This window comes from Psammomys obesus, unplaced genomic scaffold (assembly GCF_907164565.1).
Source record: "Psammomys obesus unplaced genomic scaffold, mPsaObe1.curated_primary_1811, whole genome shotgun sequence".
Classification (NCBI taxonomy): Eukaryota; Metazoa; Chordata; class Mammalia; order Rodentia; family Muridae; genus Psammomys; species Psammomys obesus.
The window spans coordinates 5,741,421-5,765,952 of record NW_026596240.1 but is presented as its reverse complement, the minus strand read 5'-3'; positions in this window follow the sequence as shown (position 1 = coordinate 5,765,952).

The following is a 24,532-nucleotide window of genomic DNA, read 5'->3' as shown; positions in this document are numbered from 1 at the left end:
GGAAACAGATTTCACATATTTTATGTTTGACTCTTTCCTCCAGTTGTGGCTGAATTTCAAATGATTAAGAGTTGAAACGTTAAAGTGGCATGATTGGAGGCGAGATAGAAAATATCTGTGAAATTTCAGTGGCAACTTCAGAGTGCCCTTCTTTTCTCTACACAAAGTCTGTGATACAATTGCAAAGCATTTGCTACTTGGAAATAGGCAGCTGTGTTGGGGACAATGCAATTATTAATAATATTCTATCATCTGGAAAAATTGTGCTATATGCGTGTGTCTACTGCAGTAGCTTTTGCAGTCTGCCTTGGAGCCTCTGTGTGCAGATATGGCACATAAGGTATTTGTGTCAGTATCCTTAGTCTCTTCTTACTAATACAATGAAAAGGAAGCACCCAGGAGTGAGGGCTGTAATTGTAATTTCACAGGAATTCTTCCTATATGTTCCCTTGTGGAGTACAAATTTTCCAATGGAGACATAAAGAGGAAAGAAGCATCCCTTCAGATCCTTGTATATCTCTATGTCTCATTAGCATAGAGGAGACACAGCAGAAGGGTGTTTACATCATGTGGTGACAGCCCAGGGTATTGCTTTTCATTTACCACAAAAAAGCAACAACATACAGGAATGTTACATATTAAACTCCATCGCTTCTGGCATATTTGCTAGGTAAACAATAAAAAAGAAGAGACAGTCACCATATGATTTTATTGTAGCAAAAGAATTCTTATGGATATTTATAGTAAAACACACGTTGAAAACATTTCCTTGACCTCAGAGTAGCATAGCATTAACACAGGCTATAGAAGAAAAGTGTAGGTCCTCATTCCTACTTCCAGAATTGATTCTTTCTACTGAACTCTATTCAGTAGTCACAATAATGTAAATGGAACAAATTGAACCTCTTCATTTCTGATGAAAAAATTCAGTGGCTTTCCTTTATGTTTGAATCCCCAAATTATATTGTTACTGGACTCTTAAGAGGCAGATGAGTGCCGGGGCTACTTAAAAACATGAGACAGCTTCTTTCATTTTCTTTTCCAGTAGAGCAACATCCAGCAACCACACCAGCACCATCAGTGTGGCTGGCTTTGTGGCTTAGGGCAGCATGGTGACAAAAGGACCTCAGTTTAAATGGGTGCTATGTACAAGTGCAGTAAAGGCCAATCTGTTCTTAAAGTGACCTGTCAATAAAAACTCCTGTTAGTCATCTAAAATGTATGGGAGATGGATATACATATGTATGGGAGATGGATATACTGGTGACTGTGAAAATCCATTCACTGTCACATAACAGCTCATCTATAAGTCGGGATCTACCATCAGGATAGGATCTACCAACTTTCTGTGTCAGAAGATCAGCTCTTTTCCCCTGCAAACTCATGGAAAATAATCTCAAAGAACTGAAAGCTTTTAGGATATGGGTTTGCAGTAGCTGGCTTCCACTCTGTTGAGTGTATTCTATTTTTTTCCTCATGTTTTTAATATATGTATACTTTATTTATTTCTGTTGGATCTTGTCTAGTTCATTGTTTGAAATAAAAAAATAGCTGAATATTAAATGACATGACACCCATGGCTCTCTGTAACAGGTCCATAAATCCATCAATACTTTAATATATGTGTATATATATGATACATATGCATACATACATACATAAAAACTTAGGAAATAAAAACTTATAATAGATTATTTAAAACTAGGCAAAAAGAGGAAAAGAAAATTTAAGTTTCTCTACACTGTTCCTGTAGCAGTGTATATGTTACCTGAGTTAAGTTGTCACAAATTTGTGAAATGTTTTTGCTTTTCTCAAGGAGTAAGTTCTTTTACTGGAGGTAGGGCCTTACCACAACTGCATCAAGGGAGAAGCTTCTAGAATGTATCTCCCACTAAAATTAGTTTAAAATTATTTTTATTTATGTGTATACATGTGAGCAAATGTGTGTGTGTGTCTACAGAGGCCAGTAGAATATACTGGAAACCCTCAAGCTGAAGCTGGTTACAGACAGATTCTAGGAACCCAAATCCTATCTGTCTTGTCCTCCTCTCATCTTGTTAAAATGTATCCTGTTTCCTTTTATCTTCTGGATTTCAGATTGTTCTCTTGAAGGTATAAAATGAGATTTTGTCATTATCACACAATCTTTCACTGTAAGGGATGGCCCTGCTCTCTTCAGCACAGTGTCTTATCCTCACTTTCCCAAACCATTTGTAAAGGGTCTTACTGGTGAGTGTATGTAGGATTCAGATTCTAAGGAGGGGTAGTTGTTCAGGTACCCTTCCTCCACAATTACTATGCTTCCCAAAACATAGAAGGTAGGGGCCCAAAACCCAACTGGAGGAGCAGATCATCTTCAGTGACCTTCAGCTCTGGTAAATTTTATCTGTCTGGCTACCAGAAGGGTATAATTTGCATGCTTTCTGATTCATTCACTAGACTGCTTTCATAATCCCTGCTCATCTGCTTGCAATGCTCCTTTAGAATTGTTAGTTCCTTCTCCTTGGGAACTGAAATGTTATTTCATAAATGAAGTCTTTTCTAAGCACTCATTTTATTTTTTAGCTTAGCACACATATTCCCTTCCTTAGACTGTAATTTGTAATGTTATGTAACTTTTCATTACATATTCACTGTTCTCTGTGTTCACTGATGTGCTTCCTCTCTGTTCAGTTTTACTTATCATCACAGTTTTTATACATTCACCAGCAGCCTCAGTCCTATCATCTCACACTCACTGTTTTTGTCTTCAGGATACAGTCATGAAATTCATCATGTCTTTGGCTTTTTGCAACTACTAAATTGCAATTTGGGGTTCTGTTTTCTAATAAGATATTATAACTTAATGGAATCTAGTATTCATGTGGAGTGGCTTTTCTTTGATAAAAGAAATATCTAACATAGGAAGGGCACCAACAGACCGAGAAAAGATTCCATCTATGTTCTGTTTGGCATAACAAAGAGATTATCAGAGTAGTTTATAGAAACTCTGGATGAAAATTACTTTCAGAAGATGGATATCTCATACATAAATGTATTGATAAAAATGTAACTTTTGCATAGGTGAAAATTATGAACTTAGTGTAGCTGGAAAATTGAGATTTCATTTTGCGGGCTTTTAGACTTGTGGATAGAGGATTTTTGAGAATGAGCCTAGAATGAAAGTTGGGGGTGTTTTATGATAATATGAGAGAGAACAAGTATGCAAGCTATCCATCTTGGCAGGTGCCAGGAAAAGAAGAATGGATAAGAGGGAAAGATATGACCACATGTCTTCAGCTAGAGTCCAAAAGCGTGCAGGTTTAGAAGTGGGAGTCAGCAAGCAGCTGTATGTGGGTTAGGAGGCAGTCATCAGAGAAAGACTGAGAATATCTAGATTGTCCTAGAACAAAGGCTTAGGGTTTTGATCAGTATCCAAAGACATAGAAGAGTAGAAAATATATTACTAATTATTATTTTAGTTAGAACTCAGAGAAGTAGGCACAGTTGTGAGTGAAAAACTGCAAGCAATTTATTCAAGGGAAGGACTTCTAGAATGTATAAGGATATTATCTTATTCAAGAAAAATTTCTCCAATCTACTTAGTGTGGCTTGAGATGACTCAGCTTTTTGGTAACATAACCAGGTGATTGACTTGCTTTAACTCTTGAGGGGAGGGAAAATATTATATTTATACTCATGTTTTGAGTAGCTTAGAATATCATTACTCCACCAAGGCCAGAAAGAAAACTTGCATTCAGTTTGATATTTTGGATCTGAAGAAGACAAATCTGATTAGAAGGGAAGAGTCCATCTTAAATGGCTTCTAAGTCTGCTACTCTCTCCTCAGATATCTTACAAGTTGTTCCAAGTCTACCTTCCTCTTCCTTTATACCACATTCATCTTGGGGAAAAGAGAGCAAGAGATGGCATATCAAAAAAAAAAAATGGCCTAGTGGTTTTTCTTCCTTCATTTAAAAGAATATTAGGATCAACATTATCATTATTAGAACAGCTTGTCATTACTGTATTATGTGTATTTTTGCCTCTTTTAATTCTCATGACATCAGGGAAAGATATTGTCCAGGCAAACAATTTTGCTTCATGATATCTGGTACTCATAATATACGATGAATAAAAGCCACAATAAATAAAGTGAAGATGTAAAAAGAGGAACTCTTATATGCTACTGATTGTAATATAGATTAATACAATCTTTATGGAACAATGTGGAGGTTCGTAAATGTTTATTTATTCAGTATTCTGCCCAGAAGAGGATATCAGATCTCATTATAGATGGTTGTGAGCCACCATGTGGTTGCTGGGACTTGAACTTGGGACCTTTGGAAGAACAGCCAGTGTTCTTAATCTCGGAGCCATCTCTCCAGCCCCCCAAAATAGAGGTTCTTAAAATCTTGTTTTTTTAGATCTACTGTATGATCCTCTATATCACTAATAAGGAAATCCACATAACAAAGAAATACTTAAAACTCCTCGTGGGTTTTGTTTGTTTTGCATTACATTGTTAATCAGAATGAAAATAAATAAGTAAACGTTCTTTACAACAGACAAGTGGACAAATGTGTTATGGTACAGATGCCAAAAATATAGAATTACTTGGCCATGAAAAAAAAATGACAGCCTTCAGACTGGGAAAAGATCTTTTTCACCAATCCTACATCCGATAGAGGACTAATATCCAGAATATAAAAAGAACTCAAAAAATTAGACACCAACAAACCAAATAATTCAATTAAAAAAGAGCTAAGCAAACAATTCTCAACAAAGGAATATGGAATGGCAAAGAAACACTTAAACAAATTTTAAACATCCTTAGTTATCAGCAAATGCGAATCAAAACAACTCTGAGATTCCAGCTTACACCTATCAGAATGGCTAAGATCAAAAACTCAAGTGACAATATATGCTGGAGAGGATGTGGAGAAGGAACCTCTCCATCATTGCTGGTGGGAATGTAAACTTGTACAACGATGCTGGAAATCAATTGGTGCTTTCTCAGAAAACTAAGAATAGCACTACCTCAAGAGCCAGCTACACAACTCCTTGGCATATACCCAAAAGATGTTCCACAATTCAATAAAGACATTTGATCAACTATGTTCATAGCAGTTTTATTTGTAATAGTCAGAATCTGGAAACAACCTAGAGGTCCCTCAACCAAGGAATGGATACAGAAATTGTGGTACATCTACACAACAGAATACTACTTCGCTATTTAAAAACATGAAAATAATGAAACTTGCAGGCAAATGGATGGAACTAGAAGAGGTCATCCTGAATGAGGTAAGCCTGGAACAGAAAGACAGGCATGCTATCCACTCACTAATAAGAGGATATTAGCCAAATAATATAAAAAGTCTTCTATGGACCTAAAGAAGCTAAACACTATGGAGGACACTAGGAAGCATGCTTAAATCTCATTCAGAATGCCAAACAGGATAGATACCAGAAGCAGTAGAAGACAGGAAACAGGATGAGAGCCTACTATAGAGGATCCTCTGAAAGGATTCACCCAACATGGGATCAAAGCAGATGCTTAGACTCAGGGCCAAACTTTGGGCAAAGTACAGAGAGTCTTATGGAGGAAGAGAAGGGTGAGATTAGATGGACATGAAAGGGACAGGAGCCACACAAAGAGACTAAAAAACTAAAAGATCTGAGGCCAGGGGTTACTGCAGAGACTGATGCACCAATGAAGGACCATTCATAGAAAGAACCTAGACTCCCTGCTCAGATTTGGCCAATTGGCAGCTCAGTCGCCATCACTCTGAGGGAGAGGGTAAGGGGCTGCCTCTGGCATGAAGTCAGTTGACTACTCTCTTATCACTCGCCTCTGATGATGCAGCCTTGCCAGGCCATGGAGGAAGAGGATCCAAGCAGTCCTGATGAGACTTATCATGAGATAGGCAGATGGCAATGTGGAGAACTCCCCCTTTCAATGGACTAGGAGATAAGGGGAAGAAGGAGGGAGGGTGGGACTTGGGGAGTTGGGGAGGGGTGTCAATTGGGATATATATTGAATAAACTGTGAAGAAAAAAATAATAAAATAAAAAATTAATAACAATACACTTGCAGGAAAATATATGGAAATGAAGGATATTATGCTCAATGAATTAGCAGAATAACAAGAAGATAAATATCACATGTATTGGGTACTTTTCTCATCGCTGTGACAAAACACCTGATAAGGAGCAACTTAACAGTGAATGGGTTTGCTTTGCCCTGCAGTTTGATAGTATACAACCATTATGACTGAGAAAGCATGGCATGGCATTGCATTAGGAAGCAGGAAACAGGAGGCTACTGGTCATATTGCATCTGCAGTCAGAAAGCATGGACGAAGAGGAAGTAAGGCTGAGCTATGAAAGCACCACTAGAATGACCTACTTCATCCAGCAAGCTTTTACCTCTTAGGGGTTCTACAACCTACCAAATAGCATCACCACCCAGGACCCTGTGTTCAAACATATGAGCCCAGTAGCATATTTTTCATAATATGAAATACAGCATGTGTTTTTTTCACAATATAGCACAATGCTAAAAACTAGACCTAGACGTAGAGCAACTCTAACTGGGAGTTATAAAATGAAGACAAGACACTGAGATATAAGAAATAAGTTCTGATGTTCCACAGTACAGTACAATAGCAGTTGCTTGTAGTGGTTTATTATCATCTTGATGAAGATGTAGAAGAAATGATGTTGAAGAGGTATTAAGTACTAGTATCCTAACTTGATTATTGTTGAGTGTATGTAGGTGTTAAAATTTAGCAATAAAGACTTCGTATTTATACACACACACAAAACATATGCCAAAAATAATGCTTTAAAATATATTACTATTTCTTTTTAATTTAATTTTAAGATTATAATACATAAAAATGTTTCTCCCTTTTGTTCCTCCCTCCAACCACTTCCCTGCTCTCTTTAAAATTCACATTCTTTTTATGACTAATTTTGATTGCGTGCATATACATATATACATATATATTCTTTAATATAACCTGTTGAGCCTATATAGTGTCACTTGTATATGTGTCTTCAGGACTAGCTGTTTGGCAGTATACAACCAAATAATATGCCTTTTCCTGTGGAGGACACCTCTTCTGCTCTCAGCTTTTCTGAACTGCCAATTCTTATTTATATAGTACTGAGGTTTCATGGGCTTTTTCCCACCCAGTGTGACATCACCATTGGTGTCATCCTTATTCAGCTCACATTTAAAAAAATACTTCTTTATATTCTATTTCCCTTGTCTTGATTTCTATCAACCACAATGTATGTAGCACATGTTTATGTAAACTTCTTTGGTTGTTTTAGCTTTGTCTCCTTCCATTCAAAAAATTCTCTACAAACTATTAGGATACCAAAGTAGGTTCTATTCATCGGCACTTTCTCACTTATGAATCCTTATTCCCAACTTGACTACCTGGAGTCAAGTTAACACAAAACTATTATTCTTTGTATGTAAATTGCTTTCTTCCAAGATAGAGTTATATATTAGTTACTGTTCTTACGAAATCTAAAAAAAGACAAATTTATTTGGCTCATATTTCAAGATAATCTTGTCCATCATGGCAAGAAAAAGCACAGCAACATGCACATTAGACAGCCATGGTATAGTGTCTCCACAGCCAGGAAACAGAGAACCGACAGGATGTCTGCATTCAGTGCCATTATTTTCTACCAAAACTCAGCTTGTTCCTGGGATAAAGACTGAATGGAGTCAGTGTTATATCTCAAGTGTCCTCTGAGGAGCTTATGCTCCTGTCTTTCTGATTGCTTTCGCTGACTGTTGTCACAGAGTCTGTTACATCTGATTGGAAGTCAGTGGATGGGAATGGACATAGCAGTCTCTAAGAATCCTCGTGGCATGTTCTCATAGTTAGTCCTCTAAACTGGAAAAATAACAAAAACTGAACATATCTGTAATTCTAAACAAAAGTTCTGCCAATTCTATGGGAGTCTTATATTAGTGGATATAATATATGGACCATTCAATGTGATGCACTTAAAAGAAAATAGAGAAAAGTTGGGATTGTGTTTCAGTTTTCCGTTGCTTTAGAATTTTGCTTTCTCAAAATAAACTTTACAAAATCTAAACAAGTAGAGGCGGCTGTCAGCAACTGAAGTGAACTTGTTCTTTTATATAAACAGAATGTTTTCTACCCTATTTCCTGGACATTCTCCTCCGATTTTGAAAAGAGATAAAGGAACCACAAGATTATATGTTTAGAAATGCAGATTGAAACTTGATTTTGTAAAGATATTACTGTTTATTTAAAATGTTTTCCAACTCAACTTACAAATCAAACTTTAAATTGTAGAGAGCAATGCCAGAAGCAAGGGGGGCCCCAAAGATTTCTATAGAAACCTGATGATTACGCATATTAAAGAATACAGTATCCTTAAACCACATTGCAGAGTGGCCAGGTCCTGAATGCACTGGTGTGTACATGATGTCTTTTCTGGATGCACTGTGCAGTTTTCCTTCACTTCATAGAGTCCATCCAGTTAAGAAGATGTTTTTTTTTTTCCTATTCATTGAAGTCTTAAACTCTAAAATTGCTCTTTCTCATGTTATCCAACTGTCCCAGACCACAATGATGCTTCAGTATTTTTTCCTTGGATTCAATTTTAGTCCACAGATAGGGGAGGACCTCACTACCAACTATCTGACCCTAGTTTATCAGGTCTCATCAGGACAGTCTGGGTCCTTTTTCTTTTTTAAATTTTATTTATTTATTTATTATTAATTACAGTTTATTCACTTTTATATCCCAGCTGTATCCCCCTCCCTTATCCCCTTCCATTCCCACCCTTCCTCCCTTATATCTTCCCATGCCCCTCCCCAAGTCCATTGAAAGGGGAGGTCCTCCTCCTCTTCCATCTGATCTTAGCCTATCAGGTCTCAACAGGACTGACTGCATTGTCTTCCTCTGTGGCCTGGTAAGGCTTTTGCCCACCTCAGGGAGAGGTGATCAAAGAGCCAGCCATTGTGTTTAGGTCAGAGACACTCCATGTTCCTATTACTAGGGAACCCAGTTGGAAACTGAGTTGCCATGGGCCATATCTGAGCAGGGGTTCTAGGTTATCCCCATGTATGGTCCTTGGTTAGAGTATCAGTTTCAGAAAAGACCTCTGTTCCCAGATTTTTTTATTCTGTTCCTCTCTTTGTGGAGCTCCTGTCCCCTCCAGGTATTTCTATCTCTCCTTTCTTTCCTAAGATACCCTGTACTCTGCCCAAAGTTTGGCTATGAGTCTCAGCATCTGCCTTGATACCCTGCTGGGTAGAGCTTTCAGAGGCCCTCTGTGGTAGATTCCTTTCCTGTTCTCTGTTTTCTCCCTCTTCCTATATCTGTCCCATTTGCCTTTCTGAGTGAGGATTGATCATCTTACCTAGGGTCCACCTTGCTTAGATTCTTTAGGTGTACAGATTTTGGTATGTTTATCCTATATTATTTGTCTGATATATATAAGTGAGTATATACCATGTGTGTTTTCCTGCTTCTGGAATACCTCACTCAGGATGATCTTTTCTAGTTCCGATCATTTGTCTACAAATTTCATGATTTCCTTGTTTTTAATTGCTGTGAAGTATTCCATTGTGTAAATGTACCACAATTTCTGTATCCATTCCTCGATTGAGGGTTATCTGAGTTGTTTCCAGATTCTGCCTATTATGAATACAAATGGTGCTGGTCTAAGTGGAGTCTACATGTAGAAAAATGAAAATAGATCCATATTTATCACCCTGAAAAAAACTAAAGTCCAAAAGGGTCAAAGACCTTAGTATAAAACTAAAGACAGTAAATCTGTTAGAAGGGAAAGTAGGGAAGAGTGTTGAACTCATTGGCACAGGAGACAACTTTCTGAACAGAACACCAACAGCACAGGCTCTAAGATCAACAATCAATACATGGGACCTCATGAAACTGAAAAGCTTTTGTGAAGCAAAGGACATTTCAAGGACAGCCTACTAACTGGGAAAGGACTTTCACCAACCCTATATCTGACAGAGGGCTAATATCCAGAATATAAAAAGAACTCAAGAAGTTAAATAGCAACAAATCAAGTAATCCAATTAAAACATGGATCCTCTTTCTGTGGCCAATTAGGCTACTTTGTCTGGTGAGCTGATCAAAGACCTGGCCACTGAATCCATATGAGAGACAGCTCTTCTTATTAGAGAACCTGCATGGAGACTGAGATGCCCATGGGCTACATCTGTGCAAGGGGTCTAGATCCTCTCCATGTATGGTCCTTGGTTGATTCATCAGTCTCCTCAGGACACCATGAGCTCAGATTTTTAGTTCTGTTGCTCTCCTTGTGGAGCTACTGTCCCCTTTAGGTCTTTCTCCCCCTTCTTCCATAAGATTCCCTGCACGCTGCCCAAAGTTTCCTATGAGTCTCAACATCTGCTTTAATACTCTGATGGGTAAAGTATTTCAGAAGCTGTGGAAGGCTCCTGTCCTGTTCCCTGTCTTCTCCTACTTTCGATGTCTATCCTGTTTGCCCTTCTAAATTAGGATTAAGCCTCTTCCCTAAAGTCATCCTTATTGTTTAACTTCTTTAGGACTATGAATTTTAGTATGTTTATCCTATATTATATATCTAATATCCATTTATAAGCAAGTATATACCATGTGTATCTTTCTGATTCTGGGTTACCTTACTCAAGATGATCTTATGATCTTTGCAAATTTCATGATTTTCTTGTTTTTAATTGCTGAGTAGTATTCCATTGTGTAATTGTACCACAATTTCTATATTCATTCTTCACTTTTGGAACATCTAGTTTTTTTCCAGATTCAGGGTATTATGAATAAAAAGTGCTATAAACATAGTTGAGCAAATGTTGTTTTTGTATGGTTGAGCATCTCTGAGATAAATGCCCAAAAGTGGCATAGCTTGAGCTTGATGAAGCACTGTTCCTAATTGTCTGAGAAAGCACCAGGTTGATTACCAAAGTGGTTGTACAAGTTTACATACCCATTGGCAATGGAGGAACGTTCTCCTTTTTCCACATCTTCTCCAGAACGTGTCCTCCCTTGAGTTTTTGATCTTAGCCATTCTGATGGGTGTAAGGTGGAACTTAAGGGTAATTTTGATTTGCATTTCCTGGATGACTAAGGGTGTTGAGCATTTCTTTAAGTGTTTCTTTGCCATTTGATATTCCTTTGTTGAAAATTCTCTGTTTAGCTCTGCACACCATTTTTTTTTTTTAATTTGGAGTACTTGGTGTGTTGGTATGTATGATGTTGAGTTCTTTATATACTCTGCATATTAGACCTCTGTCAGATGCAGGGTTGGACAAGATTTTTTCCAAGTCTGTAGGCTGTGCAATATGGTTTAAGGGTACAGTCTCAGTGGGAGTTCAGTTCCAGTCACCTAGTACCTTTGAAATTGTATGGCATCTGTCTCCACTGAGCCTCAGTTTTCTTGACCATGCTTGCCTCAAAGCACAATGGATGACTTGCATAGCAAATTTTCAATAAATATTAAGTGGAATTATCTAAAACAGAAACTGCAAGATTACAGACATGGCTAAGTAGGAAACTGCAAGGGATCTAGTGATCAAAACTTCCCTAGGATTTCTTGCTAAAGACATTCTAAATACATTCCTTAATCTATTAATTCATAAAGCAAATGACCACCCTGGACCCAAGGCATCATACCTGACAAGTGGATATATGGATTCCTGTAGGGAAAACAAAACAAAACAAACAAACAAACAAACAAACAAAAAAGCATATTTACTGAATCAGATACCTAGCTTGGTCTAAAACACAAGCAATTTCTCCTTTTAAAAGTGATTTTGAAATACAACTAAATCAACTATTGTGTTAGACTCTAGAGTCCAGGAAGAAGTAGTTAAGAAATAAAAGTCAAAAAATAAGGAGATGTTCTTAGTCATAACAGCTGCAACATTTTATTTCATAGACCTTAAGAATGAAAGTAGTCGACCACTCAAAAAAAAAAAATAGAAAGAAAGAAAAAAGAAGACAGTATAAGCAAGTAGAAGTGTTTAGAGTAAAACAGTTTTGTTTCTATATTAGAGGATTCTTTCATCTACTCTGTTTCTGTTTATAAAGTAATAATGTAGGACATAAACTAGAGGGGGAAAGACAGAAAAATAAACAAAGTAAGGGAATATGTCCAGGTTTTATTTGTGTCAAAATAGCAATAAATTGGAAAGCTATAATCACCCAAGGTGAAATTTGAATTTCATTTACAAGGGTGAGAGTCCCTGGCCTAATGTTCATTAGCTTTGTCCCTGTTGCCTAGCTACTGGTTTATATTTTTTGTCTTTCTAGATATAGATGGCTCTAATGGAGTGAACAGTGACGACGGAGGACCTGATGAAAACACTTTATATCTCTATTCAGAAATGTTAATACTTTGTGTATATGTCTGGTTTTGTTGATTATAATGATCAGGAAAAGTAATAACTTTAGAAAATACAATTAGTGAAAGCCAGTCTCATAGATGTTCTGAAATAATTCACACATGTTATGTTTTGTAAGTGTGTAGCTTAAAAGTATTTACCTTATAAGTGGGATGTATGTGTAAAAATGTTATTGAACTAAGTTATTTTCACCAATATATCAAAAATATGTGAGATGCCCCAAGTTTTCAATAAAAATTTCTTTTTTCATTTGTTTGCATTTAAATTATTTGGCATCCTGATGATTGAATCCAGGGAGTTTTGCATGTTAACTCTATTCAGGTTCTCTAGCTGAACATGAGAAAAAATTATTTATATTTATATATTTGTAGACTACATGCTTATATGTTTACATACTAAGTATGTATACCACACACACATATATATATATATATGTATAGATGTGCGTGTTATATATATAACAATGGAGATTCATCTGATTGCATGCTATGAGTAGGTAATACAATGATGACTGTCTGCACATTCTATGTCTGAAAGCCTAGTGGATTTTCATTATACAACCCTGGATACTTCAGTAATACCAATATAGGTTAGAGAATTCCTGAGGAGGTACTGATCTTCAATTCATGTTACGCTACTGAAACATCTGGTTTCTGGTATCAGCAAAATGTTCAGTAGCACTGTCAGCAATTAAGTAGATGCACTCAGAAGCAAGAGAAGTAGTAAACCAGCTCGGTTTCTCTCTTGGGTTTTTTGTTTGTTTGTTTGTTTGTTTTTATTTTTGTTTTAATCTGGGTTGTTGCTGTAAGTGATTTCCCACTCCTCCTCATCTAAACTTTCAAGTAGATGCCAGAGATCTGACCAAAGGTATGTCTCATAGTTGTTCCCAAAGCCAGTCAGATTGACAGCCACTGTTAGTCATCACAACAGGCTAATGTTTCAACTGCTGAAAACTTTCTCTGCCCAACATCTGAGTATAATTTGTATTTCAAAAAAGAATATTTTAAAAATAAATTTCTTGTGCTTTATGTTTTTCTCTCTCTTTTTAATTATTTGTTCTATTTTACTTAATTTTGTATATTTTTATTCCACTTTACATCCATGTAGTAGCCCCTCCCTTTTCTTCTACCAGTCCCATGCTTACGATTCATTGCTACAGCAGCAGTGTCTGTGATAAACCAAAGCCTGGAAACCACAGCAGTTCTGACAATGTCTATTGTTGAAGTGCTTTTAAGATCTTCAGTTCCATACATATTTGAGTACTGGAAGATTCTAAGACTGCAGTCCCTGCAATCACATCAAGATGTCCGAGGATGATAATAAGCTACCAGTATATCTTAAAGGATCCTAATGATTCCAGTATATTACATAATTTGGGTACCACCATAATTGATTTATACCTTGCTGAAGTTGTCAGAAATAGCTATAAGTTTCCAGAGATTAAAATGTCCCTGAAGACAAGTACTAAACCTGTTTGCATATTGGCACTGATCTCAAAATACCCACCTTTCACCTCCATCTGCCTCCCAAGGTCCAAGATTAAAGCTGTGTGCCATCACACTCAGCTAACAGTCCCAATTTTTTAAAAGCACATCTTAGCATGATACTTTTAGCAGATACTGTTTAGTTGATAAGCTCAATTGGCAATTGAAACATATCAACCTCCCACAATTATCTCATTTTCCCCAAAGTGAACAAAATGAAAGAAAATTAAGGAGGTTTAAAAAAAAACCCAACTCACTTCAATATACATTATATATGTGTATATTCATGTAAATGTGTACTTTATTTGCATGTCATTATGTCTTCATTCATACCAAGTATACTATGCTATGAATTAGGGGAGCTCTAAGAAGAAAGACCAAAAGATTTTAACTTACAAATTTTACAGTTCGTGTATCTCGATGGTAATAACTTTTTCTGTGAAAACTTCCTGAGTCCATCATGCTCTCCTAACAACAAAACAATACGTAATATGAAGTTTTCTTGAGACGTTTAAACGACCACACATTTTTTTTTAATTTTATTCACATTGGTTTTTGACACAGTCTTGAGTTATCTGGGAAGAGAAACCTCAACTGAGAAAATGCATCTATTAGATGGTCTGTAGACAAGTCTATAAGACATTTTATTGTTTAATGTTTGATGGAGTGGGCATCCCACTCTGGGTGGAACCACCATAGGTAGGTGATACTGGTTAATCTAAGAAAGCAGACTGAGCAAGCTTTGGGGAGCAAGCCAGTTGGGAGAGTTCCTTATTGGCTTCTCCTCCAATTTCTATCTCCAGTATCTGGCTTGAATTCTTGCCCTGGCTTTTCCTAGTGAAGAAATATGACCTGAGAGTTTCAATATTAATTGAACCCTTTCTTCCCTATGTGGCTTTTGGTCATGATATATTCTCAATGAAATAGGAAACCATAACTGAGGCAGAAATTGGTACCAGCTTTATGGGGAATTGCTGTGACAGACTTGGCCATGTTTTGTGGTAGGGCTGTGGAAGAACTTTGGATCTTGAGGCTAGAATATTTTATCTCAACGTACATTTTTCTTATAGTCTTCATTCTTTAATAGTTATGAAATTATGGGTATGTGTGTATGTGAGAATGTCTGTGTTTCCCTGTGTGAGCAGGCACTTGTGAGTGTAGCCCCTGTGGAGAAAAGGAAAGTGTGTTGGATTCCCCAAAACTGGAGTTACAGATGTTCGGAAACTGCCCCATAGAGATTCTGAAAACTGAGCCTGGGACTACTCCAAGTATATCATGAAAGCTCGTAACTATTGGGCATCTTAGCTGCACTTTCTTTACCACTTTTTACTTATTCTATGTTAATACACAGAACGCTGTGTAATTGAAGATTTGTAGAAAAAAACACAGAAAAATAGAAGATATGAGCCAGCCCACAAATTAGTGAGACTAATGTCTGAAGAAACCTAAATAAATGTAGAGGATCATTGACTTAAGGGAAATATGTTTTTCTGAAAACAAAACAAAACAAAAAAAAAACCTTGGAAAAAGAACTTAAATAGTCCTATGTTCCCTGACATCAAGATCCTCCAAATCTTAGAAAAACTTAACAGGTACATGTAACAGCATGGAAATCAGCTCTGCAAGTTGATTTGAATTATTTGTTGAGGAATGATATATGGCAGTCCAAAAAATTAAGTATCAACCCATTTATAAATTATTGAATATACCGATGACAGCAAATGTTGAGAATTCCATCTTGTGCTGATCTCAAGTAGTAGCCAACACAGTAGAGAGACTATTAAAACAATTTCTTTTATACTTTTATTTATTTGTTATATAGATACGTGTGTGTGCATGTGTGTGAAAATGCCACAACACATGTGTGGAGGCCAGATGGCAACTCTGTGAATCAGTTCTTTTCTTCTTTCTTTATGTATTTCCAAGGATCAAACTCAGGTTGCTTGCTTCCTCAGTCATTACCTTTCCCCATTGGGCCATCTCTCCAGCCCATAGTGTACCATTTTTGTATTCCTGTGCTACTCCCCAGAAGAAAGACTCACTAATACTTCTAGCCATGAAGAACTTGATCAAAGAAAATGGGTATCTTTCCTACTTAGTATCCAGTTAGCTGGCTGTGTTCTTTGTTTTTTAGTTGTCAGACGCAGAGTATTAAATAAAAGATAGCTTTGGTGACCTCTGCGGCTTTGTGCTGTTGAGGTCAGGGCTGATGAATAATGTAGCATCAGCGTATCTATTATTAATTCTTACAATCTGCAGTAAACAGTAAGGACCTAGCCTCTCTTCTCCTGGCTCCTCTCCTGGAGGCACTCAACCTGCCAGGTGAATTTCACAACACCACAACCTCTTTATCTGTAAATTTTGTGAAGTTATGATTGGAAACCTCATCACAAAATATTTTTGCACTGGGCCCTAGTAGAAGTCCCAGCATACTGCTTATTTCTAAGCAAATGTCGTTTTGTGCTGCAGCTTGCTGGACAATATTCAGGGAGCTGGAACATCCTCTATAAAATCACTAACCACACAGTCCAAAGCACAAACAAATCAAGAAGCACTACAATCCTTCTCTTCAATCAATACTATATCCAGGCCTGTCATATCTCTACAAGCTGCACCGGGAATGACTCTTGCATTGAGGCACAGGGGTTTTCTTTTAAAGTAAGAAGCATGCACAAGTGACTTGAGAGAGAGAGAATAATAAAACTGCAATCTTTTCCAATTTTCTCTCTCCATATTTAATGGTGCCTGGCATTTCTATGGATGACATTTAATATTTGAAAGGGCATAATTTCCTTCAGTGCATGGAGAAGTTTCTGTTATGTTTCTGAAAGATTAAAAAAAAAGTCCTATCTTTGGATTTGCACTGAAGTCTTACCAGTCTGTTTGATTGGATGTTTCTCTGCCCACATTCTACCTCAAGCACATGTACATAAATTCTCTATTTGATATTCCTATGCATGTTTGCAGTCACCCACATTAGCAACCAAAATGAGCGATGCTACAGATGAAGGTGGTGAGAGCAGAATCTAATCTGTTGCTTCTCCAGCGTGTTCTTCGGAGACATCTTGTAAGGTGCCTGGGATGAAGAGAGCTGCCTCAGGGAGGCTGGAGGGAGCCTTCCCTTCGCAGGGACAAGAGTGCTCTTTTAGAATATGTCATACATTGTAGCTTTTAGTAGAATTTTGCTGAAAAGTAAATTTTATTTGTTTAGAACAAGCAACAATAAAACACTACGGAAATGAATTCAAGCCATTTCACAAGTCAGGAAAGTTATAAAAGATCAGAGTTTTGCCATTGGCAGAATCTGAAAGTCTGAACTGTTGTTACACAAAATCTAAAGAAGCATGGCAGGAGGCATCAACAAACCAGAAAACAAACAAACAAACAAACAAACAAAAAAACCCCACAACTGATGACCATTAAATAAAATGCTTATGCTAGAGAACTCCACTGTAATAATGATGAGATAACATTCTATGGCTGCTGTAAGCTCTTGAGACCCACTAAATTTACTCCTTGTCCAATAGTGGAAAATCTTGAAATTGCCACTTGAATAATGATTAACAGAAAAAAAGTGGATGTGACCAGGGTATCATTCTGGTAAGACCTGGATATTTTGTTATTATTTTTTAAGTAAAAACATAATTTACATCTCATTTGGGGATGTAGAGATGGCTCAGAAGGTAAGATCAGATCACTCACTTCCCTTGGAGATAATCTAGCTTCAGATTCCAGCAACCACATAGCAGTCTGTAACCCTCTACGACTCTAGTTCCAGGGAGATCCGATGCCAAAGTCAAGCCTTCTTGAGCACAAAGCAAACCTAGACCTACATGTAGCAAAACACTCATATGTATAAAATAAATATAAGTAAATATTTAAAAATACTTATACCTCCACGATGAGTACTTGATATTATGAGAAATAAGAGGAAGATGTGAATACTTTCAAATAAACTTTAAAGGATCAATATTATTTTATTCCTTTTCTTAAGACTGAGAACAAAAAAAAAAAACAAAAACAAAAAAACAAAAAAAAAGAAAAGAAAAGAAAAGAAAGGAAAAGTAAAGAAAAAGAAAAAGATATGGAAGCAAGATGTAGACCAGCTGGGAAGAAGGGATTTTACAGGAGGTCGGATGAGAGAAGGTAATGATGATCTAATTTGATCACACTAATTTGTATACACACACTACTGTTAAACATTAAAAAATAAAATAAAGTTCTGGAGAGTGGTTGGCTCTAATGAGTTTAGTAAGAATGCTTTCTGAATGGACCATGTGTCACAGTTCCACTGATTAGAGAAAGGTTGCTTCTGTCAGTATGTGCTTGGAGAAACCTGAAATACGCTCCAATGAGTTACTTTCAAATTGCTGTTCAAGCAGTAGACTAAAGCTTTGAGGAGAGGTGCAATAAGGAAGTACCAGAGCTCAAGTCTACTTTCCCCAGAATCTATGCAAAAACCCACATAAATAATGCAAGATTCTGTAATCCCAGTGTTCCAGGAAAGATGAGAGGCAGAGACAAGAGACTCCCTGAAAGCTTTCAGGACAGATAGCCTGGTATATGCAGTACAGATAAAACAGTGAAACACTGTCTTTGGGTAAGAAACACAACCAGTGTTCTCTTACCTCCACATGTGCTCTATGGTTCATGAAATCTCATACTTAGACATACTCATGTCCTCTGACCCAAAATTAGATGTTAGAAAAAGCAAGTATCTCCATTTGGGTTCCTGAGTAAGGGGAGCGGGTGCTGCCTCTGTCATGAACTCAGTTGCCTGCTCTTTGATCACTTGCCCCTGGCAATGAGGTCTTACCAGGCTACAGAGGAAGAGGATCTAGGCAATGCTGATGTGACTTGATAAGCTATGGGCAGATGGCAGAGGAGGAGAACTCCCCTATCAGTGGACTAGGGGAATAGTATGGGGTGAAGAGGAAGGGAGGGTGAGACTAAGAAGAGTTGAGCAAGGGGGCTTCAATCAGGATATACAATGAATAAATTGTGAAAAAAAGAAAAAGAAAAAAAAAAAACCTTTCCAATAAAATTGTGAACAATTTCACATTAGCCTATCAAGTCTCAGCAGGACGGTCTGGATCATCTTCCCCTGTGACCCAGTAAGGTCACCTGCCTGCCAGGTCAAAGTTATCAAAGAACAGGCAATAGAGTCCTTATCAGAGAAAATCTGCTCACCTTACTAGGGATTTCCACTTGGAGACTAAGATGCCTATGAGTTACAACTGAGCAGGTCTCTACATCCTCTCCATACATGATCCTTGGTTGTTTCATCAGTCTCTGCAGGAGACCCTGAGCTCAGGTTTTTTGTCTTTGTTGGTCTCTTTCTGGAGCTCATGTCCTCTCCAGGTCCTTCCTTTCCCCATACTTCCATAGACTGCCTGTGCTTTGCCCAAAATTTGGCTGTGAATCTCAACATCTACTTCCATCCCCTACTTGAACATCTATGGTAGGACCCCTTCCTGTTTCCTTCCTTCCACCGCTTCAGGTGTCTATTCTTTTTTTCCCTTTCTGAATGAGAATTAAACATTCTTCCTAGGGTCCTCTTTTTTATTTAGCTTGTTTTTCATTGCTTCTTTCTTAGTTTTTTTTTTTTTTTTATCGAATGTGCTTTTATTTTTTTTCCTTTTCTTATTTGTTTTTTTTTAATTTTATTTTTCTTTTTAGTTACATTTTGTTAACTCTGTGTCCCAGCTGTATCCCGCTCCCTCATTCCCTCCCCAACCCCACACTCCCTCCCTGGTCTCCTCCCTGCCCCTTTCCAAGTCCACTGATAGGGGAGGACCTCCTCCCATTTCATCTGACCCTGTTTTATCAGGTATCTTCAGGGCTGGCTGCAAAGTCCTCCTCTGTGGCCTAACAGACTGCTCCTTCCCTGGGAGGGGGGGTGTCAAACAGCCTGCCCTTGAGATCCTGTTAGAAATAGTCCGTGTTCCCCTTACTTTGGAAAACTACTTGGTTACTGAGCTACCATGGGCCACATCCGAGCAGAAGTTCTAGGTTATATCCATAGATGGTCCTTGGTTGAGTGTCAGTCTCAGAAAAGGCCCTGTGCCCGGATATATTTGGTCCTTGTAGAGCTCCTATCCTTTCCATATCATACTAACTCCCCTTCTTTCATATGATTCCCTGTACTCTGCTGAGGGTTTGGTTATGAGTCTTAGTGTCTGCTTTGAAACACTGCTAGGTAGAGTCTTTCAGATGCCTTTTGTGGTAGACTCCTGTCATACGTTCAATGCACATCCCATTTGTCTTTCTAAATGAGGATTAATCACCTTCGCCTGTGTCCACTTTCTTGATTATCTTCTTTAGATGTGTAGATTTCATTATGTTTATCATATCTTGTAGGTCTATATAAGCGAGTATATACCAAGTTTGTCTTTCTCCTTCTGGGATACTTCACTCAGAATGATCTTTTCTAGATGCCACCACTTGCCTGCAAATTTCATGATTTCCTCCTTTTTGATTGCTGAGTAGTATTCCATTGTGTAAAAATACCACAGTTTCTGTATCCATTCCTCTGTTGAGGGAAATCTGGGTTGTTTCCAAATTCTGGCTATTACAAATAAAGCTGCTACGAACATGGTTGAACAAATGTCCTTGTTGTGTACTTGAGCAAATTTTGGGTATATACCTAGGAGTGGTATAGCTGGGTCTTGAGGTAGCACTACTCCTAGTTGTCTGAGAAAGCGCCAGATTGACTTCCAGAGTGGTTGAACCAGTTTACATTCCCACCAGCAATGAAGGAGGGTTCCCTTTTCTCCACAACCTCTCCAGCATGTGCTATCACTTGAGTTTTTCATCTTGGCCATTCTGATGGGTGTAAGGTGAAATCTCAGGGTCATTTTGATTTGCATTTCCCTAATGGCTAATGAGGTTGAGCATTTCTTTAAGTGTTTCTCTGCCATCGATGTTCCTCTTTCGAGAATTCTCTGTTTAGCTCTGTACCCCATTTTTTAATTGGATTACTTGGTTTGTTGCTTTTCTGCTTCTTTAGTTCTTTATATATACTGGATATTAGCCCTCTGTCAGATAAAGGGTTGGTGAAGATTCTTTCCCACTCTGTAGGCTGTCTATTTGTTTTGATGACAGTGTCTTTTGCTTTACAGAAGCTTTTCAGTTTCATGAGGTCCCATTTATTGATTGTTGCTCTTAGAGCCTGTGCTGTTGGTATTCTGTTCAGGAAGTTGTCTCCTGTGCCAATGAGTTCTAGGCTGTTCCCCACTTTTTTTTTTCCAACTGATTTAGAGTATCTGGTTTTATGTTGAGGTCCTTGATCCACTTGGACTTTAGTTTTGTGCAGGGTGATAAATATGGATCTATTTTCATTTTTCTGTATGTAGACATCCAGTTGGTCCAGCACCATTTGTTGAAGATGCTGTCTTTTTACCATTGAATGGATTTGGCTTCTTTGTCAAATATTGAGTATTCATAGGTGTGTGGGTTTATTTCTGAGTCTTCTATGTGGTTCCATTGATCCTCCTTTCTGTTTCTATGCCAATACCATGCAGTTTTTATTACTGTTGCCCTGTAGTACAGCTTGAGATCGGGAATGGAGATACCTCCAGATGATCTGTTGTTGTACAGGATCGTTTTGGAGATTCTGGGTTTTTTGTTTTTCCATATGAAGCTGATAATCTTTTTTTCAAGATCTGTAAAGAATTGAGTTGCTATTTTGATGGGAATTGCATTGAATCTGTAGATTGCTTTTGGCAGGATGGCCATTTTCACAATGTTAATCCTACCAATCCATGAGCACGGGAGATCTTTCCATCTTCTGAGATCTTCTTCAATTTCTTTCTCCAAAGACTTGAAGTTTTTCTCAAACAGGTCTTTCACATGCTTGGTTAGTGTCACACCAAGGTACTTCATGTTATTAGTGGCTATTGTAAAGGGTGTTGTTTCCCTAATTTCTTTCTCAGCCTTTTTGTCTTTGGTATACAAGAGGGCTTCTGATTTTTTTGAGTTGATTTTGTATCCTGCCACTTTGCTGAAGGTGTTTATCAGCTGAAGAAGTTCTCTGGTTGAATCTTTGGGGTCACTCATGTATACTATCATATCCTCTGCAAATAGTGACACTTTGACCTCTTCCTTTCCGATTTGTATCCCCTTGATCTCCTTTAGTTGTCTTATTGCTCTGGCTAGGACTTCAAGTACTATGTTGAAGAGATATGGAGAGAGTGGGCAGCCTTGTCTTGTTCCTGATTTCAGTGGGATTGATTTAAGTTTCTCTCCATTGAGTTTGATGTTGGCTATAGGCTTGCTGTATATTGCCTTTACTATCTTTAGGTATGTGCCTTGTATCCCTGATTTCTCCAAGACTTTAAACTTAAATGGGTGTTGGACTTTGTCAAATGCTTTTTCAGCATCTAAGGAGATGATCATGTGGTTTTTCTCCTTCATTTTGTTTTTGTGGTGGATTACATTGATGGATTTCCGTATGTTGAACCACCCTTGCATTCCTGGGATGAAGCCTGCTTGGTCATGGTGGATGATATATTTGATGTGTTCTTGGATTCGGTTTGCAAGTATTTTATTGAGTATTTTTGCATCAATGTTCATAAGAGAGATAGGTCTGAAGATCTCTTTTTTTGTTGGATCTTTGTGTGGTTTAGGTATCAAGGTGACTATGGCTTCATAGAATGAGTTTCGTAGTGTTCCTTCTATTTCTATTTTGTGGAATAGTTTGAAGAGAATTGGTGTTACTCCTTCTTTGAAGGTCTTGTAGAATTCTGCGCTGAAGCCATCTGGTCCAGGGCTTTTTTTGGAGGGGAGACTGTTAATGACTGCTTCAATTTCCTTGGGAGATGTAGGGCTATTCAGTCTTTCTACCTGATCTTGACTTAATTTTGGTAGATGGAATCTTTTCAAGAAAGTTATCCATTTCATTTAGATTTTCAAATTTTGTGCCATATAGGCTTTTGTAGTATGACCTAATAATCGTTTGGATTTCCTCAGTGTCTGTAGTTATGTCCCCATTTTCCTTTCTGATTTTGCTGATTTGGATAGTTTCTCTCTGCTTTTTAGTTAGTTGGCTAAGGGTTTGTCTATCTTGTTGATTTTCTCAAAGAACCAGCTTTTTGTTTCATTGATTCTTTGGATAATTTTATTTGTTTTTAATTGATTGATTTGTGCCCTTAGTTTGATTATTTCCAGCCGTCTGCTCCTCTTGGGTGTATCTGCTTCTTTTTTTTTTCTGGGTTTTTCAGTTGGGCCATTAAGTTGTTTGTATGTGATGTTACGGATTTCTTCTTGTAGGCACTTAGTGCTATAAATTTTCCTCTGAGCACTGCTTTCAATGTGTCCCATGAATTTGGGTATGTTGTGCCTTCCTTTTCATTGAATTCTAGAAAGTCTTTAATTTCTTTCTTTATTTCTTCCTTGACCCAGCTGTCATTGAGTAGTAAATTGTTCAGTTTCCATGTGCGTGTCGGCTTTTTGTTGTTTCTGTTGTTGTTGATGTCCAGCTTTAGTCCATGGTGGTCAGATAGTATACAAGGGATTATTTCAATCCTTTTGTATCTGTTGAGGCTTGCTTTATGACCAACTGTATGGTCTATTTTGGAGAAGGTTCCATGTGGTGCTGAAAAGAAGGTGTACTCTTTTGAATTTGGGGAAAAGATCCGTAGACGTCTATTAGGTCCATTTGATTGAGGGATTCTGTGGGTGCTTTTATTTCCCTATTTGGTGTCTGTCTGGTTGATCTGTCCCTTGATGAGAGTAGGGTGTTGAAGTCTCCCACTATTAAGGTATTAGGATCAATGTATGATTTAAGCTTTAATATTGTTTCATTTAGGAATGTAGGTGCTCTTGTATTTGGGTCATAGATATTCAAAATTGTGATGTCCTCTTGTTGGGTTTTTCCTTTGATGAGAATATAGTGGCCCTCCTTATCTTTTTTGATTAACTTCAGATGAAAGTCTATTTTATTAGATATTAGGATGGCTACTCCAACTTGTTTTCTGGAATCATTTGCTTGAAAAACTTTTTTCCAGCCCTTTACTCTGAGGTAGTGTTTATCTTTGTTGCATAGGTGTGTTTCTTGGATGCAACAGAATGTTGGGTCCTGTTTCCGTAACCATTCTGTTAGCCTGTGTCTTTTTATTGGTGAGTAAATCCATTAATATTGATAGATAATATTGACCAATGCATGTTAGGTCCTTTTGTAATGGAGTCGATGATCTTACCCTGTTTCTTTGCTTGTTTTCTTTTCATTTTTGTTGGGATACTATCTGTATGCTCTGTTTTCTTGGATGAATTCATTGTCATTGGATTGGAGTTTTCCTTCTAGTATCTTCTGTATGGTTGGTTTGCTGTATAGATATTGCGTAAATTTAGTTTTGTCATGGAATATTTTGTTTTCTCCATCTATGTTGATTGAAAGCTTTGCAGGGTATAGTAGTCTGGGTTGACATTTGTGGTCTCTTAGAGTCTCCATGATGCTTGCCCAGGCCCTTCTGGCTTTCATAGTTTCTGATGAGAAGTCTGGTGTGATTCTGATAGGTCTACCTTCATATGTTACTTGGCCTTTTTCCCTTGCTGCTTTTAATATCTTTTCTTTGTTCTGTAGATATAGTGTTTTGACTATGATGTGATGTGATGTGTTTCTTTTCTGGTCTAGTCTATT